Genomic DNA, 17493 nt, shown 5'->3' on the forward strand with positions numbered 1-17493 from the left:
AGGTGCAGAGCAGTTAAGTGACTGACCCAAGTTCGCATTGCTGGTAAAGAGAGCTCCGCTGCTGGGATTTGAACCCTAGCAGTCTAGCCTCAGAGCCCACACTCCTAGCCAGTATACAATACTGCCTCTCCTTATGGTCCTTCAGATCCTAAGGGTAAGGAACTTAGATTGGAATATTTGTTTCTGATTCCTCAAGGTATTAGAAAGACGAAGTCCAGCCTCCTGGGAGCGGTCCCTCTGTCTCAGGTGAACAAGACATGGGTGATTGGAATATTTGATTCTGATTCCCCAAGGTATTAGAAAGACAAAGTTCAGCCTCCTGGGAGCAGTCCCTCTGTCTCAGGTGAACAAGACATGGGTTTCCAGCAGTACAGTAAAGTGGAAGTAGTGAAAATAAGAAGCCTTCCTGGGCTGGACGTGGTGGCTCAAGCCTGTAATCCCAGCACTTTGGGAGGCCGAGGCAAGTGGATCACTTGAACTCAGGAGTTCGAGACCAGCCTGGCCAACATGGCAAAACCCCGCCTCCACTAAAAATACAAAAAGAATTAGCCAGGTGTCATAGTGCATGCCTGTAATCCTAGCTACTCGGAAGGCTGAGGCAGGAGAATCACTTGAACTCAGTAAGTAGAGGTTGCAGTGAGCTGAGATCATGCCACTGCACTCCAGCCTGGGCAACAGAGTGATATATCTCAAAAAAAAAAAAAAAAAAAAAAAATCCCTCCTGAATTGCAAGGGAGCCAGAGTGTGGCTTCTCCTGGCCATCTTATCTCCCAGGCAGGACTACCCATACAGCGTCACCCACAAATCATCTTGGGGCCATGTGACTGTTCCTGAGCTGCCAGTCATAACCTAGCTTCACCTGTTCATCATACTAACTTTGAGACCCTGATACTGGACCCTGCCCTCTTTCCCTTTCAGTCTGATGTTTAAAGCAATAACAACTGATATTAACTTAGTTGCTTCACTGTGTACCAGACTCTTCCAAGTCCTTTATCTGCATCATCTTACTTAATCCAGAAGATGACCACTACTAGGGATGATATTAAAAATATCTAACACTCCATTTAGGGATGAGTATTGCCAATCAGAACGGATACTAGCCTTAGTGCTAGATCAAGGTCTTAGTAGCTCTCTGTTCTGCCAAGAGTAACACTTAGGTTATTGGATCAGTGAGGCAGGCAGGGAGAAGCGAGCATAGTGAGGAGTCAAAGGCTATGGCTGTTTACCAACCAACTGGGGCATACTTTGATATTTTAACAACCAATTTATGTGTACCAGTGCCTAGGGACTGAATTTCAGCCCTGGTTTAATTACTATATTTCATGGCAGAGGATGGAGCCTCAGAAAGGTAGACAGCTTGTTCGTTGTAACACAGCTCATTAGTTACAGAGCTGGGATTCCAACCTAGGTCTGACTTCAGAGCCCACATTCTTAACCACTGGCTGACTTGTGTTCCTGGGAATGGGCAGCATCCAGAATTGAGTTGGGGTTTCCATTATTATGAGCCAGAGGAGTGTGGTTTAAGTTTTCGGGCTTTGCCATGGCCTTACTGTTCTCCAGCTTGGATTCTTGGCAAACACCCATTCCACGTTGTTCAAGGAGCAGGCTCTGCAGAATGAGGCAAGAACAAGCTGCATGGCAGGACAGGATGGCTGTGCAGGAGGCCCCACAAGCAGGCACAGAGGGAAGTGAGCCCAGCAGGGTTTGGGTGAGGACAGAGGTCTGCAGACAGTGGCCACTTCAATTTGTTTCACCTAAGTGCTAGCATTCCTCTCCTCCTTGGTGCTGAACAGTGCCTTTATGATGAATAGTGCCTTCCTGATTCCCTGGGTTTTCTCTGCCTTGTCTAGTGCAGCCTCGTGACAGCTGGAATTTCCCTAGGTCTTAGATAGTTCACTGTCTTCTTTGTGGCTGGGAGAAAGTGAGATCACCAGAGTTGGGTTCCTTCCTTTTACACTATTGACTAAGCAGGATTTTTTTTTTTAATTTCACAAATAAGAAATATCTCTATTTTCTGGAAAGGAGGAGGAGGAAGAAAGGGAGAAGAAGAAAAGCAGAAAAAGAGAATAAGTAGGAGGAGGAGGAAGAGAAGAAAGAAAGCAAGAAAGGAAGGAAGGAAGGAAAGAAGGAAGGAAGGAAGAGATGAAACAGAATGCTACAGAGAGTGGAAGTTTCCCATAACTCCTTGCGTGATAACTGCAGGGGCCCTTGTAGTTTTCTGTGTCCTACATCTATTTCCTCTTATTCTATTGGAGAAGCCATATGTATAGTGGGGTAAGTGCACAGACTTACAGCCAGATTGCCTGGGTTTGCATCCACTGCTGTCACTTACCAGCTGTGTGACTACATGCACATTACTTTACCTCTCTGTGTCTCTGTCTCTTTATGTGTAAAATAGGGATATTAGTATTGTTTGGGAGCAGTGGCTTGCACCTGTAATCCCAGCACTTTGGGAGGCCAAGGAAGGTGGATCACCTGAGGTCAAAAGTTTGAGACCAGTCTGGCCAACATGGTGAAATCCCATCTCTACTAAAAACATACCAGGCTGGGTGCAGTGACTCACGCCTGTAATCCCAGTACTTTGAGAGGCCGAGGCAGTTGGATCACAAGGTCAGGAGTTCGAGACCAGCCTGGCCAATATGGTGAAACCCTGTCTCTACTAAAAATACAAAAAAATTAGCCTGGCATGGTGGCTCATGGCTGTAATCCCAGCTACTCAGGAGGCTAAGACAGGAGAATTGCTTGAACCTGGGAGGTAGAGGTTGCAGTGAGCCGAGATCATACCGCTGCAGTCCAGCCTGGGCGACAGAGCAAGACTTCGTCTCAAAAAAAAAAAAAAAAAAAAAAAAAATCAGCTGGGCCTGGTGGTGCACACCTGTAATCCCAGCTACTCGGGAAGCTGAGGCAGGAGAATCCACTTGAACCTGGGAGCTCCAGGTTGCAGTGAGCTAAGATGGCACCACTGCACTCCAGCCTGGGCGACAGAGTGAGACTCCATCTCAAAAACAAACAGACAACCAAAAATAGCATTTATTTTATAGGGCTACTCCGAGTATTAAAATGAGTAAATATATGCAAAGTGCTTAGCACAGATTTTACTTTGAGGAATTACAGTTTGCGGTAATAATGCCTGATTGCGGACAGTTGTGGTGGGAACTATCAGGCCAGGTGTCTTGCGCGCACTCTCTCTCTCTCTCCCTCCCCCAAGCAAATCTGAATCTTGAGTAAAGTAACTCAAGGATGTAGATGGTTAGCACTGCTTTATTCCAGAGCAGTGCCCTGATGACCCTGTCTATTTGTTCCTGCTGTCTGACTCCCCAGGGGCCACTTTGCTAAATTTCCTTTCCAAGATCTGCTTTTTCTGCTTTTCATTTGGGTCAGTAAGCCACCCCACATCTCCCAGATTTATTTTTTAAACTTAGGTTATCTAGAGGTGATTTCTGTTTGCTTGCAGAAAACACGTATTAATTTGATATATTTCTTTGTCAGTTATGACTTGTTGCAAGGTACAGAAAATCCACCCTATGATGGGTTAGGCAAAAAGAGAATGTAATGGCTTAAGTAAAGAAAAAAAAAAAAAAAAACAGAAATAGATTGGACTTTAGGGCTTGCTGGATGCTAGGGCTTAAACAACATAATTAATACCTGACCTCTTTCCAGGGCTCAGCTCTGCTCTCTTGAGTGTTGGCTTAATTCTCAGGATCCACATAAAGACAAGATATCTGCGGGCGTCTCCAGGCAAACATACTCTTGGGTTGGAGTCCCACAGAAAAGAAGAGAGCTTCTCTTTCCCACTGGAGCCAAGATTCTGGGCTGGTTCCCATTGGCCTGATTTGGAATCCATGCTCATCTCAGGGTCAGTTGCTGGAGACAGGGGTGTGGTGTGCAGTACTCTGATTGGCCAGGCTTGGGTCACTTTCCTACACCCAGAACCGGGAAGTCAGGTCAAGTTCTCCTAAAGCATATGCCCCACCACCACACTAAGCAAGGAAGGTGTTCCTTCTAAGAAAGGGGTGAATAGGTGCTTGGTGGAGAAAAACAATGGAGGTGCCTAGAGTTTATAAGAACACATACAAGCTGTACTATCCAACAGATGGCACTCAAGGGATAATTAAAGATAGGCCAATGAGGGAATTATTTACATAGTTAAGATACGGTATGGTTGAGAGAAATCAACGGGGTATTGCCAATCACCGTGAAGCTAGCAACAGTGGAGATCCAGTACCACCCCCAGGCCTCAGTGGGCGAGGGGAGGGGGCAGAGCTGTTATAGGAGATAGCTTTTTACTGAGAGCTGTGGCCTTTGGTAAAGGAACACAGTCGTTGCCAACACATGGCCTGGTGTAGAGAGATTGAAGGTTGGTGGAAAAAGATACCTTGACCTCCTTCCTTTCCCATGTGCTGTTCTCCTACTATGTCTCCCATTGGCCAAACCCCACAGGAAGCCAGAGGGCAAAGAAGCCTAGTTAGTGCAGTAGTGCAGTTCACATACAGCCTCCTGGGGCACAGAGCGGGGTAGATTAGGGTAGAGAGAGGCAGCTAACAGAAAACATATTTTACATATATATCTATATCTCCAAGTGAATAGGATTTCAAGTTAGGCAGATCTTGGACATGTTCTGTCTGCATTTCAGTTACCTCGTCTGTAAATGGGAATAATCAAGGAAACTACTTGTTGTGTGAGGACTCACAAGAATAAAATGCTTAGCAGAGGCAGAGTGCCTGGCACGAGTAAGAACGATACACATATAAATGATGAACATATAAATCATAGTTGTTACTGTGATTAGTTGGGGCAAAGATTGAGCTGCTGTAACAAATAGATTCAAACATACAGTGACTCAAATGCAATATAATTTTTTTTTGTTTGCATACAGTCTAGGGTCAGTTCCAGGTTGATGAGTGGTTCTCTTCTTTGTGGGGTTTTGGGGACCTAGGCTCCTTCTACCTTGCGATGCTACCATACCTTAGGGTCTCCAGCCAGTGAAAAGGGAGAAAGTGGAGGAGGCACATCTGCTTCTGAAGGCTTTGCTCTGGGAGTGGTACACATCACTTCTCACATTCCAGGGAAAACAAAAACCATTCTATTAGTTTGGAGAGGGAATTTAATACAAGAGATTCGACACAAAAGCGTTAGGAGGGCTGGAGGAGCAAAATGCAGATGGCGAGGCTGCCCAGAGATTTCTAATTGCAGGAAGTCACTAAAAGTGTTACAACGGCAGGAGAAGCAAAATGCAGATGGTGAGGTTGCCTAGATTTCTAATTGTGGGAGGGGCAAAAGAGAAAATGATGCTCTCCAGAGCCTGTGTTCATTGCACTGCTGCTAACTCCATTGGAGCACCTGCTGCTGCCACCACTAGACCTGCCACCACCTCTACCCTGCGGGAAGCCAGGAGCTCACACTCTTACTGATGTTGCAGTCTTGAAATCTGAAGTCACCTGTTGCTGTGGCTGTCATTGCCAGAGCTAGAGGTCATAAGAACCATGCTGCCAAGGCAGCTGGGGCACCTGCCACCACCGCCACTGGAAGAGGGCCGGGAGTCTGCCTCCACCCCAGTGTTTTTGCTGTTGCTCCTTCCACTGTTGGAGAAAGAAAAACAGGCTTCTCCCTTCTTCTTTCCAAACTCCCATAAGAGCCACCCACTGGCAGTACCTAATGGGAAGTCAGTTGATAAAGGAATCTGAGAAATGTAGTTTACAGGCTTCTAGCCCCTTGCTAGACAGAGGGAAGCATAGTAGGATGAGAACAGCATTGAGAGCAAACAGACAAGTGACTGGTACTATAAATTCAGAGTGCTGAAGACTGTAGTTTCAGCCGCCTTCTTGCAGTGTTTGCGGAGAGATGCCCAACTTCAGAACTAGCCCAACAATCTCTCTACGCCACCACTAGATTTCTATAGAGGGCTGAGACAGGAGTACTATGATTGTAAAGGAAGACAGATTGTACTCGCCTCTCATTTCTTGTGGGTGTATTCAAATGGTTCCCTTCCTCAAATCTCTGGAAGGGGGACTATTAAGAATTAGCTCATGAAGTTTTGGGGTATCATCAGGAAGGGAAGTCTGACTTTTTTTTCAGGTTGTACCTGAGCCGACCCATACAGTGTGTCAGTCTGCCTCGGTACTGTAATGGCAAGGGTGGGATGAGGTGGGAAGAAGCATTGAAGGGAGAAGATGTGGTGGCAATGCCAGTTGGAGAGGGTAAGGACTGAGCCCTTAAGTGGTCAGTTCCTGAGAGTTATAGAAGGTAGATACTATAAGTTGGTGCTGACCAGTGGAACTTTTTGCAACGATGGAAGTATTCTGTATGCAATCTATCCAGTATGGTAGTTACTAGTCACATGAGGCTATTGAGCATTTGAAATGTAACTAGTGCAAATAAGAAACTAAGTTTTTGGTTTTTTTGGTTTTTTTTGAGACAGAGTCTCGCTCTGTCACCAGGCTGGAGCGCAGTGGCACAATCTTGGCTCACTGCAACCTCTGCCTCCCTAGTTCAAGCGATTCTCCTGCCTCAGCCTCCCGAGTAGCTGTGATTACAGGCACGCACCACCACACCCAGCTAATTTTTGTATTTTTAGTACAGATGGGGTTTCACCATGTTGGCCGGGATGGTCTTAATCTCCTGACCTTGTGGTCTGCCCGCCTCGGCCTCCCAAAGTGCTGGGATGACAGGCATGAGCCATCATGCCTGGCCTAATTTTAAAATTAATTTTAATTTAAATAATCCATGTAGGTTGTGGTTATTAGATTGGACAGCACAGTTATAGACCCTGAAACTGGGGGTGAAGAGGCCAGATGAATTTGGGAGCTGAAGATTTATTGGGACTCCTACAGAGGAACATGGCATACTGCCAGCTGGAGATCCACAGAAAGCTTTAGTTATGTTTCAAGGGACCATTGATACCTAAAAGAATGGTTTAGGATTGAGTTTCTCACCAGCAGAACCTATAGAAACCTCACTGCCAGCTCTGAGTGTATAGACAGTGAATTGAATTAGTGACGACAAGGCTAAAATTCAACTGCCATACCAATTGTTAAAATATTGAAACATTTCCAAATCAGCTTGCAAACAGCCACTTCCCCAAGTGCCGCCTGCCACCCCAGCCACTCTGCCCCCACCCCTAGAACACCCAGGACTTTTGAACTACCTAATGGAGTCCCTGCTGTCCCCTACCTCTGGCCTGGCACAGCAGGGAGCTTTCGGGACCCTGCTCAGGAATTGGCAGGTGACTGTTCTCCTGGGTTGGTGCCTGTGACATTCTGGTTTTTTTTTTTTTTTTTTTTTTTTTTTTTTTTTTTGAGACGGAGTTTCGCTCTTGATACCCAGGCTGGAGCGCAATGGCGCGATCTCGGCTCACCGCAATCTCCGCCTCCTGGGTTCAGGCAATTCTCCTGCCTCAGCCTCCTGAGTAGCTGGGATTACAGGCACGCGCCACCGTGCCCAGCTAATTTTTTGTATTAGTAGAGACGGGGTTTCACCATGTTGACCAGGATGGTCTCGATCTCTTGACCTCGTGATCCACCCGCCTCGGCCTCCCAAAGTGCTGGGATTACAGGCTTGAGCCACCGCGCCCGGCCGACATTCTGGTTTTTAAGTTTTTTTTTTTTTTTTTTGGAGACGGAGTCTCACTCTATCACCTAGGCTGGAGTGCAGCGGCGCGATCTCAGCTCACTGCAACCTCTGATGCCTGGGTTCAAGCAATTCTCCTGCCTCAGCCTCCCAAGTAGCTGGGATTACAGGTGCCAGCCACTGTGCCTGGCTAATTTTTGTAGAGATGGGTTTCATCATCTTGGCCAAGCTGGTCTTGAACTCCTGACCTCGTGATCCATACACCTAAGCCTACCAAAGTGCTGGGATTATAGGCGTGAGCCACCACACCCAGCCTGGTTAAGTATTTAGAACATCACCCCTGCTCTTGGGCATGAAAGCAGCTGATGTGTGGTTATTTGTGCAGGGGAATAGACATTATGGCCCACAGAAGATGGCCTGCCCCAACTCACCATGGGCAATCACATGAGAAATCCTTTTCTTCCTTTCTTCCTCCTCCTAAAACCCACAGCAGAGAAGCAATCAAAAGGAAGGGGGTAGGTGTGGAAAAGCCTCCTCCCTGCCCATAGCCACCAGAGCCATAAGTGTGCCCTCTGTGGAATAGGGACTGGGAAAGAGCTTTGAGTCGAAGGTGAAATTGAAAATTTAACTAATTTGGAGAAATTTCAGTAAACTAAGGTGATTGAAATTGTGGGCTCTGGATTAGGGTGGGTGTCAGGTTTTTTAAAGGGAAGGCAAGGGTTAAAGAAAGACACACGCAGAGAGGGTGGCTCTACAGCAACACAGGTACGTTGCAAAAACCCGTGGAGGTGGGGGATAAGCTGAATGCCAGAGCCCACTGCTGCTTACAGGCTGGGGTATTTATAAGCATGGGAGGGGCCTGGGCAGGATGACTTGCTGCCTGGGAAGATGTTGATTACGTGTTCCCACGATGAGGTGGTTCTGGCCCTTGTTCTGGAAGAATGTGGTATTACTTGCACTTTCTCCCAGTAGAATATGATAAGAGGCAGGCTGTTTTCTCACAGCCCATACCCCTGTGGAATGTTTCACTTCGACCAAGAGCTGTGAAATGGCGGTGGGCTTACAAAATGGTGCGGTTTGGACTAACGGTGGGGAGGAGTGGGAGGGTGACAATGGTCACTCTTGATCCAGGTGCTGGCTTCCTTACTGACCTCCTCCTGTCTGCCATTGCCAGTCTCTGGCACAGAGCCCTCCTTCTTCATCCCAGCCTTGTGATGCTCAGCCACTCAGACCAGTGCTTGCCCCATTCTTTGGCCACCTACACACACACACACACACACACACACACACACACACACACACACACACACACAAAAACACACACACACACACACACCTGCAGCCTCAGTCTGTACTTGTGGAAAACGCCTGGCTCAAACTGGGCCAATCAGATACTGTCTCCTGGGAGTGTGGAATTTTGAATGGAGAGGCACGGAAATCTCATTATCATCACAGTGGAGTCATATTCTGGCCAGTGTTCTAGAAGGAAAGCTCTGTGATCTCTTGCTGTGGGCTGCTCTAGGCCTGCCGTTCTATAACAATTTCTTGGCCATTCAACCCTTTCTGGGAGCCCTTGAGATGCCCCCATGAACCTTCTAACGTGTCATGCCAGCTCTCTCCTCAACCTCCATCATTTTTTCCCTTAAGTTAGCCAGGGATGGTTTCTATGTCTCGCAGCCAAACACCTCTCAACTATTAGAGGCCATGCAAGGTCAGAAACAGATGTGGTGAGAGGCAGCTGCCAGCAGAGGGGACTGTGGGCTAACTTTGAAGGGGCATTTGAATGGCCCCAGAGGCCTTTGAAAGGAAGGTGGACGAGGGAGCCAGGCAGTGAGGAGAAGGCTCTCCCTTGTGGTATTTTATTCCAGCGACAGCAGGGAGGGCCACAAGGAGACTGTGAGGTGCAAAGTTGGGATTTTAATCCTATCCCAGCTGCATCACCCACTTCACTCATGCTGTGACCTTGGGCAAGTCACTCCTCCCTCTAAGTTTGCTCCCTTCAAAAACTGGGTTAAGACTAGAATCTCCCTTACAAGATCATTGGCACATACACTGTTATACATTTTTGCTGTTTTTATTCTCATTTCACAAAGCACAGAACCAGAGGGCCAGAGATAGAGCCCCAGGAAAGCATATAACATACTTCAGATCATGGGGGGACTCTTTCAGGTACCCTGAGATTTGCAGTTGTAAAGCTAGATAGGGAGGATAGCTGGGTATCTTCCTGGGAGAGTCTGTGGTACTACTGGGGATGGAGAGTTCTAGAGACCAGAATGTGGGGATAGCCCAGAAAATGGAATCCATTCCTGATGACCATGTGGTGGGAGTAGGGCCAGGTCATGGCTGAGAATGTGATGCATCTTGGTGAGGGCATCCACGTCTCAGGATTTGTGGCCCCAATTTGCTATTAGGACCCAGTGATGGCCTGATTGACTTGAAGGTGCTGGGGGCCAGACAGGAATCCTTAGGTACAAGGGTTAGAAGTCAATGGTACATTAAGAGATTATACCCAACCAGGGGAACTCAGTCTTTTTACCCGACCTTTTGGGGGCTCAAGGCCGTGAGTACAGTAGGGGTTGATGTGCTGTGGGCTTGGGAGATTAGAATAGCAGTTAAGACCATGGACCCAGGATGTGCAGAGAACAGGCTCCATACTCACCAGCCCTGTAACTTTGGGCAGGTCACTTAATCTCTTTGAACTTCGATTTCATCTTTAAAATTAATTCAATTATAGTACTTTCCTCATATGGCTATGAGCGATATTATAGGATTTGAGGATTTTTTTTAGGATAGGGTTATTGTAAGGATTTTAAAGCATTATCCATGCAAAGCAGTTAATATCTGGCACACTAATATTCAGTAGATGTTAGCTGCCACACTTACTATCATCAGGTCTGTACAACTGCAGTTAGGACACGTGCACATTTTCAAGATGGAAAACTGGTCAGCAGGGGCGGCCAGGGTGGGGCTAGCATTTCGGATCTTGGCCCCTTTCCTTCCATCCAACCAGAGCTGAGCTCTCCTGGCTTCCACACTTCCACAGTTGTTCTAGCCCAGAAAGACCCCCAGACAGACTCCTTCATGTGCATGCAACCTGTGCAGCCACACAGGGTCCCACTTAATTTAATGCTCTGCTAGCACCATTTTGAAATTCTTAATAATTTTTTAAGAAGGGGCCCAACATTTTTATTTTGCACTGGGCCCCTGGAGTTCGAGAATTTTTTTCTATTCTCAGTCCAACCCGTGATAACTTTCTTGCTGATTAAGTTCCGTGAGTGGTTTTCTATAGAGGTCTCCCCTCTTTACAATCACATTGGGGATTTATGTTTAAATTTTTTCCTGATTTAATAAAGACTTGTTTATTTTGAGGGAAAAAAGGTCCCAAACATCAGGCTGTTCACAAGAATAACCCACAGAATCAACTTTAGAAAACAAATCTTAAGACTATAACACTAATTATTTTTCTAGAGGATGCACTTGACATGCCAACTCTCATTCACAAAAATACATTGTTACATTTGTGTTGAACTGCCCCACACAGCACACTAATGTTGGTGTGTAACACACATACTTCTAACTCAAAGCTGCTTTCAGGAGCTACTCAACTAAGTAAGATTGCCTCTGCAGTTAGGGAAGCAACAATTGAACTTATGTATGAATGAAAAGAACTGTACTCCCTGCATAACAAGAGATTGTTTTAGAGACAGTTGATAAAAACCATACATCCTTTTTATTGTTAAATCATAAAGAGGTATCAAAATTAAAAGCAAAAATTACAGGGTAAGACTTAACAAAACTACTAGGAGCATCAAAGGAAGTGAAAATGGGACTAGGCACAGGGAAATATGAATTAATGAACATGGGAAGGACAAGGATGGGGAGAACAGTGAGCGTGTGCTGAAGATACTAGGGGAGAGGAGCTGGCAAAAAATTTGATCTCAGACAAGTGCCCAGGTAAAGAAATAATGGGATAAGGTTTTTAAACCCCACTATGAGCTTAAGAGTCATCCTTGCCATTGGCACTGTCTCTGTCATCCTCTCCTTCCTCTGCCTCTTTTTCATCATCCTTGATCAACTCCTGCTGGTCATCCTCCCATCTTCATTATCACCATCAGCCAGTAGGTCCCCTCCACAGCGGTCATCTGCACCCCCCTCAGACTCCATCTTCACATTAGTCTCATCTTTCTTCACGGAGCTGCTGCTCTGCTCCTCCTCTAACTTACCATTCTTCATCTCTTCTGCTTGTTTGCTCTGTTCCTTTTCAGTTTTTTCCAGGTTTTCCAGGAGATAATCCGCTTTTTGTTTTATCTGGGTCAGTTCCTTCTTAATGGCCTGAAGGTCATCTCTTTTCAACTTTCCAGACTTGGAAGATCCCCGCTGTCCACTCTTAGAATTGAAGCCACTCTTGCCCCTTCGTGAGGTGTTGCCTGATACACGCTGTTTCTAGGGCAGTACAGCCCAAGCAGTAGGAGGCGGAGGAGGTACACGTGCTGGGTAACTGTACATCCTATCATCATAACCCCATGGAAAGTCATAGTCCAAGTCAAAAGAGGAGCCGTACATCTCCGCTGCAGATCGCTTCACACCTGCTTTTCCTCGGTTCACTTTTGGCTCTGCAGTCAGGTTAATATCTCAGACCTGGCCAGCAATCGTTCTGCCTCCTCTCCTGCTACAGCAGCTTGGGCATTTCTCTCATTAACACATTGAACGAAGACAAAGCCTTTATGAACAGAGCAGCTCACAGTTTTGCCGTACATTGAAAAGATTGCCTCCACATCAGATTTCTTGACCACAAGAGTGTTGAGATTCCCAATGAACACATGGAAGTTCATAGCGCGAGGATCTGTCTTGTTGGTAACGTTACCGCCTGTTGTGTTTGAGGATAAGGTTTCTCACAAAGCCAAAAACGTAGCTGAAGACCAAAAAAATCTCACAGGAGCGGGGAGGGAGAAGAGATTCGATTCTGAGTCTCCCACTGCCAGGTTCTATGTGGAGAAGCTGACTGCTGCTCGAGGTCAGCAATGAGGCCACAACCACCCAGTCTTCGTCTCGTCACAAAACAATTTTTTTTTTTTTTGAGACAGAAGCTGGATGCGGTGGCTCATGCCTGTAATCCCAGCACTTTGGGAGGTTGAGGTGGGCAGATCACGAGGTCAGGGTTTCGAGACCAGTCTGACCAACATGGCAAAACCCCGTCTCTACTTAAAAATACAAAAATTAGCCAGGTGTAGTGGCACACACCTATAATCCCAGCTACTTGGGAGGCTGAGGCAGGAGAATTGCTCGAACCCGGGAGGCGGAGGTTGCGGTGAGCTGAAAAAGGCAGAGTCTCACTCTGTCGCCCAGGTTGGAGTGCAGTGACGAAACCTCGGCTCACTTCAACCTCTACCTCCTGGGTTCAAGTGATCATCCTGTCTCAGCTTCCCGAGTAGCTGGGAACATAGGCACACACCAACTAATTTTTGTATTTTAGTAGTGACAAGGTTTCACCGTGTTGACCGGAATTGTCTCAAACTCCTGACCTCAAGGCCCACCTTGGCCTCCCAAAGTTATGGGATTACAGGTGTGAGCCACTGTGCCCAGCCTATGTTTAATATCTAATCTTTAAAATACTTGAGTTTTTATATTAGTTTGATAACTTTATCATTCAAATTGTTTTTCTTTAGAATTGTCCACTTTTATTTTCTGTCTTTTGAATCTTTAGATTGTGCTAGTTTATTTATTATGTTTCTTTTTGATATTTTTGCCACTTAAAGAAAAACTCTGAGTTTAATGATTTTTTTTTTCTATTGGAGGCATGATTCATTACACTGAAGGAAAATGAACAGATCTCATTATTCTCAACTTGCAGGGGTCCTTGAAATCACCCAGTAAACCACCTTCTGGAACAGCCAGTCTGTCTTCCTTTTAACTGTCAGGCCAACCTTGTGCTTTATGTATATGTACTTTAAGTTCTGGGATACATATGTAGAACATGCAGGTTTGTTGCCTAAGTATACACGTGCCATTGTGGTTTGCTGGACCCATCAACCCGTCATCTACATTAGGTATGTCTCCTAATGCTATCCCTTCCCTAGCTCGACAGGCCTTGGTATGTGATGTTCCCCTCCCTGTGTCCTTGTGTTCTCATTGTTCAACTCCCACTTATGAGTGAGAACAGGCAGTGTTTGGTTTTCTGTTCCAGTGTTAGTTTGCTGAGAATGATGGTTTCCAGCTTCATCCATGTCCCTGCAAAGGACATGAACTGGTCCTTTTTTATGTCTGCATAGTATTCCATGGTGTATATGTGTCCATCAATGGTAGACTGGATAAAGAGTTTAATGATCTTAGAGCTTTTACTTTACTCATTTTGTCCTGAGAGTCTTTTTACCTTTAAATTTTCATTTCTCATTAAGTTCAATTGTATTACTTTTTAAAATCTTCCATTTGACAGACATTGCCTTGTGAGGGCAGTTTCTCAGATTTTGTTGAATGTTAATAACATTAATAACACCACTACTAAGACACAAATGGTGTTAACATTGTGGTGTGGATCCTTTCAGATTATGTATGTAGGTATTCATCTATCCTTCTGCTGGCCTAAAAGCAATATACAATTTTTTTCTGAAAAATTATTGTAATGACTGTGTTTTCCACTTCATATATGCATTCTAGTTTATTTAATCAATATACTCATGTTAGGTTTTGAATTGTTAACAGTTCTCCACTACCATAAATGATGGCATGGAGAATATCCTTGTGGCTGACTCAGCTCGCATTTGTGATTTACTCCTAGGATAAATTGTAGAAGGGGAAACTGCTGTAGGGGATATGAACTGTTTACAAATTTTTCATCAAGTGTTTGAACAAAAAGTATATCCTCATGGTATAAAATTCCAAAGGTACAAAAGGGTGCATAGAGAGGTTTCTGTCAGTTCCCCCCACCTGCCCTCCCCACAAGTCCTCCGGCCGTCTGTTTCCCGTCTCCAAAGCTAACTCATATCACCAGGTACTGGGAACACTTTGAGGTTATTGACATAAGCCATCTTATCAGATTGCTCTCCAGAAAGATGCAGTGTAAGAGAGTGCCTGTCTCACAACAGCTTTGCTACAGTTTCATATTTTTAATTTGATTACTATTTTTAGATTTACATTTTGATAAGATTTAAAATTTTTAATTTTACTTCTTCTTTTTCCTCTTTTCTTGTTACAAAATGCACGTTCATTGTAATAAAATCAAACAATAAAAGAGAATATGGAATAAAAAGTAAAAGTCCTCCCCTCCTACTCTATCCAATCCTGCTCCCTTCCTCAAGGGCATCTTTAGTTAAGTTTGAAGTCTTTCCTTTCCTTCTTTCCAGACCCTTTATTTCCCTTGCAAACACGCAAACATTCCCCCGAGCTTGCTCCTGATTCATTTAATCATTCCCCTATTAATGGATATTTATAATTATCTTCATTTTTCACTGTTAGAAACTCTTCGCTTTAGTGAACAAGTACATATACTGATTTCTTCTGTAGGGTTGGTTTCTAATATTGCTATCAGTAAACATACCCACTGCAGAATATGAAATTGGTTATTTCCCGCACCTTGGCTCAAATTGGGTACCATCTATCTTTAAAGTTCGCCAATTTGATGAAAAATTATATCTTGTTTTGATTTAATTTATATTCCCTGATAATTACTAAGGTTGAATATCTTTTCATATGATTTTTGATCTCTCTTATTTATTTGTGACAGGCCTTTGTATACCTTGGGCCAGTTTTCAATTGGGTGATCTTTTTCTTATTAATTAATAAATCCTTATAGGTTATAGTTAATTTTTTTGCCTATCATATTTTCTCAGTCTATGTCTTTTAGCTTTGTCTAGTTTTTTTTTTTTTTTTTTTTTTTTTTGGTATACAGAGACTTCTCATTTTATATGGTAAAGTCTATCATCCATATCTACATTTCTTCTGGTATTTTTGGAATTTTATTTTGTATATTCAGTTCCCTCCTCCCTCCCTTCCTTCCTTCCTTCCTTCTTTCCCTCCTCCCTCCCTCACTTCTCTTCCTCTCTCCCTCCCTCTCCTGCTCCCTCTCTCTCCTCTTTCTTTCCCTCCTCTCTCTTTCTTTCTTTCTTTCTTTCTTTCTTTCTTTCTTTCTTTCTTTCTTTCTTTTTCTTTCTTTCTTTTTCTTTCCCTCCCTCCCTCCCTCCTTTCTCTCTCTCTCTCTCTCTCTCTCTGTCTCTCTCTCTTTCTTGGAGCCTCACTCTGTCACCTAGGTTGGAGTGCAGTGGCATGACCTCACCTCACTGCAACCTCCACCTCCTGAGTTGAAGCAATTCTCATGCCTCAGCCTCCTGAGTAGCTGGGACTACAGGCCCATGCCACCATGTCTGGCTAATTTTTGTATCTTTAGTAGAGATAGGGTTTCACCATTTTGGCCAGGCTGGTCTCGAACTCCTGACTTCAGGTGATCCACCAGCCTCGGCCTCCCAAAGTGCTGGAATTACAGATGTGAGCCACCACACCTAGCCTATTTTGTATATTCAGATCTTTGATTGATCTAGAATTTATTTTGAAATATGTTGTGAGGTAGGTACCCAACTTTATTTTTCCTCCTTTTGTTTTAAAAATCTATTTCTAAATGAGTTGAAATCATTTTTACATGATTCTAGATTCAAATAGAAAGACAGAACTTCCCCAGGAGAGGATTGTTGAGTCACGCATGGCAGGCCAGTGGTGATTTATCTTTGACAATGTCCCTCACCCAAATTATTTTGGCCATGCCTTGGGGTGCTCGATTTTGTAGAGACCTCGCACCTTGTGGCTAGGCATTAGTCCTAGCTACTTGGGAGACTGAGGTGAGACACTTGCTTGAGCCCAGGAGTTTGAGCCTGCGATGAGTTATGATTGTGCCACTGCACTCCATCCGGGGTGACAGAGCAAGATCCTATCTCTACCAAACAACAAACACACACCTTGTGATACCTGTGATTGTATTTTGTGTTGATTGTGTTTTTGTATTAATATTGAGATAGTAACATACTAGATGGTTTTTATTGTTGGTACATTATAATACTTAGAGTAAGTGTGTGGGGTTTTGTTTCCCTGTGATTTAGTTTCAGGGAAACTGGCGGCCAAAGGAGAAGTCAAAGCAAGGTAATTAATGAGGTTGGGTGAGACCCGTGGAGCGTGGTGTGAGGAGCACTCATTGGGAAAGAAAAGGCCCCCAGGATAAAATAAACATGGAAATGATGAGGACATGGGGTTTGACTGTGTAACGGAAGTGTTTTTCCTGTTTAAAAAGAACAAACAAAATACTTCTATAATTTTTATTCTGAAAGGAGAATCTGCAGGTGGGAAGAGAACTCTAACTAAATAATCCAATTCTGCCTGCACTCTGCCGCCCACAGAGGCAGGCGTTGTGCTAAACAGGGTTGCTAAATAGGTATGCGGGGTGGAGGTTGGGACAGTTGATAAAATATTAATAGTAACATGTTAGCTGGCAAATGGTAAATAGTAACTGCAATAAATAGCAAAGTTAATTATTTATAAATCTAAGTTTTAATATAAACTCATTAGGACACATTCATGAACGTTGATAAATGGGCTTCCTAAAATAGCAACTTCTCAGAAACATTAGCTGCACTCTCTGCCACTTCGCCCACGTCACGGCAAACAGCACACGCTGCATTGCTCATTCTTTATGGGGCACTTTGTGCTTTAGAGAAATCATCGGTTTATCTTTATCCTCAAATTACTCACTTATTAGAGCTTCTGAATAGCTTAGCCTTGACTTTGGTTTTACTGTTGGTGCATTATATTAAGTTGGTGCAAAAGTAATAGCGGTTTTTGCCATTACCTTTAATTTTTTACAATTACCTTTAATGGCAACAATCGCTATTGCTTTTGCACCAAATAATACTTATAGTACCTGTGCAGGGTTTTGTTTCCTTAAAAGAT

General features: G+C 44.4%; 1 pseudogene; it reads right to left on the minus strand.

Annotated features, from left to right (window-relative positions):
- Nucleotides 1-11563: 11563 nt before the first annotated feature.
- On the minus strand, nt 11564-14591 carry LOC105707947 (heterogeneous nuclear ribonucleoproteins C1/C2-like; annotated as a pseudogene).
- Between the last annotated feature and the right edge of the window lie 2902 nt (nt 14592-17493).

This window comes from Aotus nancymaae, unplaced genomic scaffold (genome assembly GCF_030222135.1).
Source record: "Aotus nancymaae isolate 86718 unplaced genomic scaffold, 86718_ANA_hifiasm-v0.15.2.pri h1tg000007l, whole genome shotgun sequence".
Classification (NCBI taxonomy): domain Eukaryota; kingdom Metazoa; phylum Chordata; class Mammalia; order Primates; family Aotidae; genus Aotus; species Aotus nancymaae.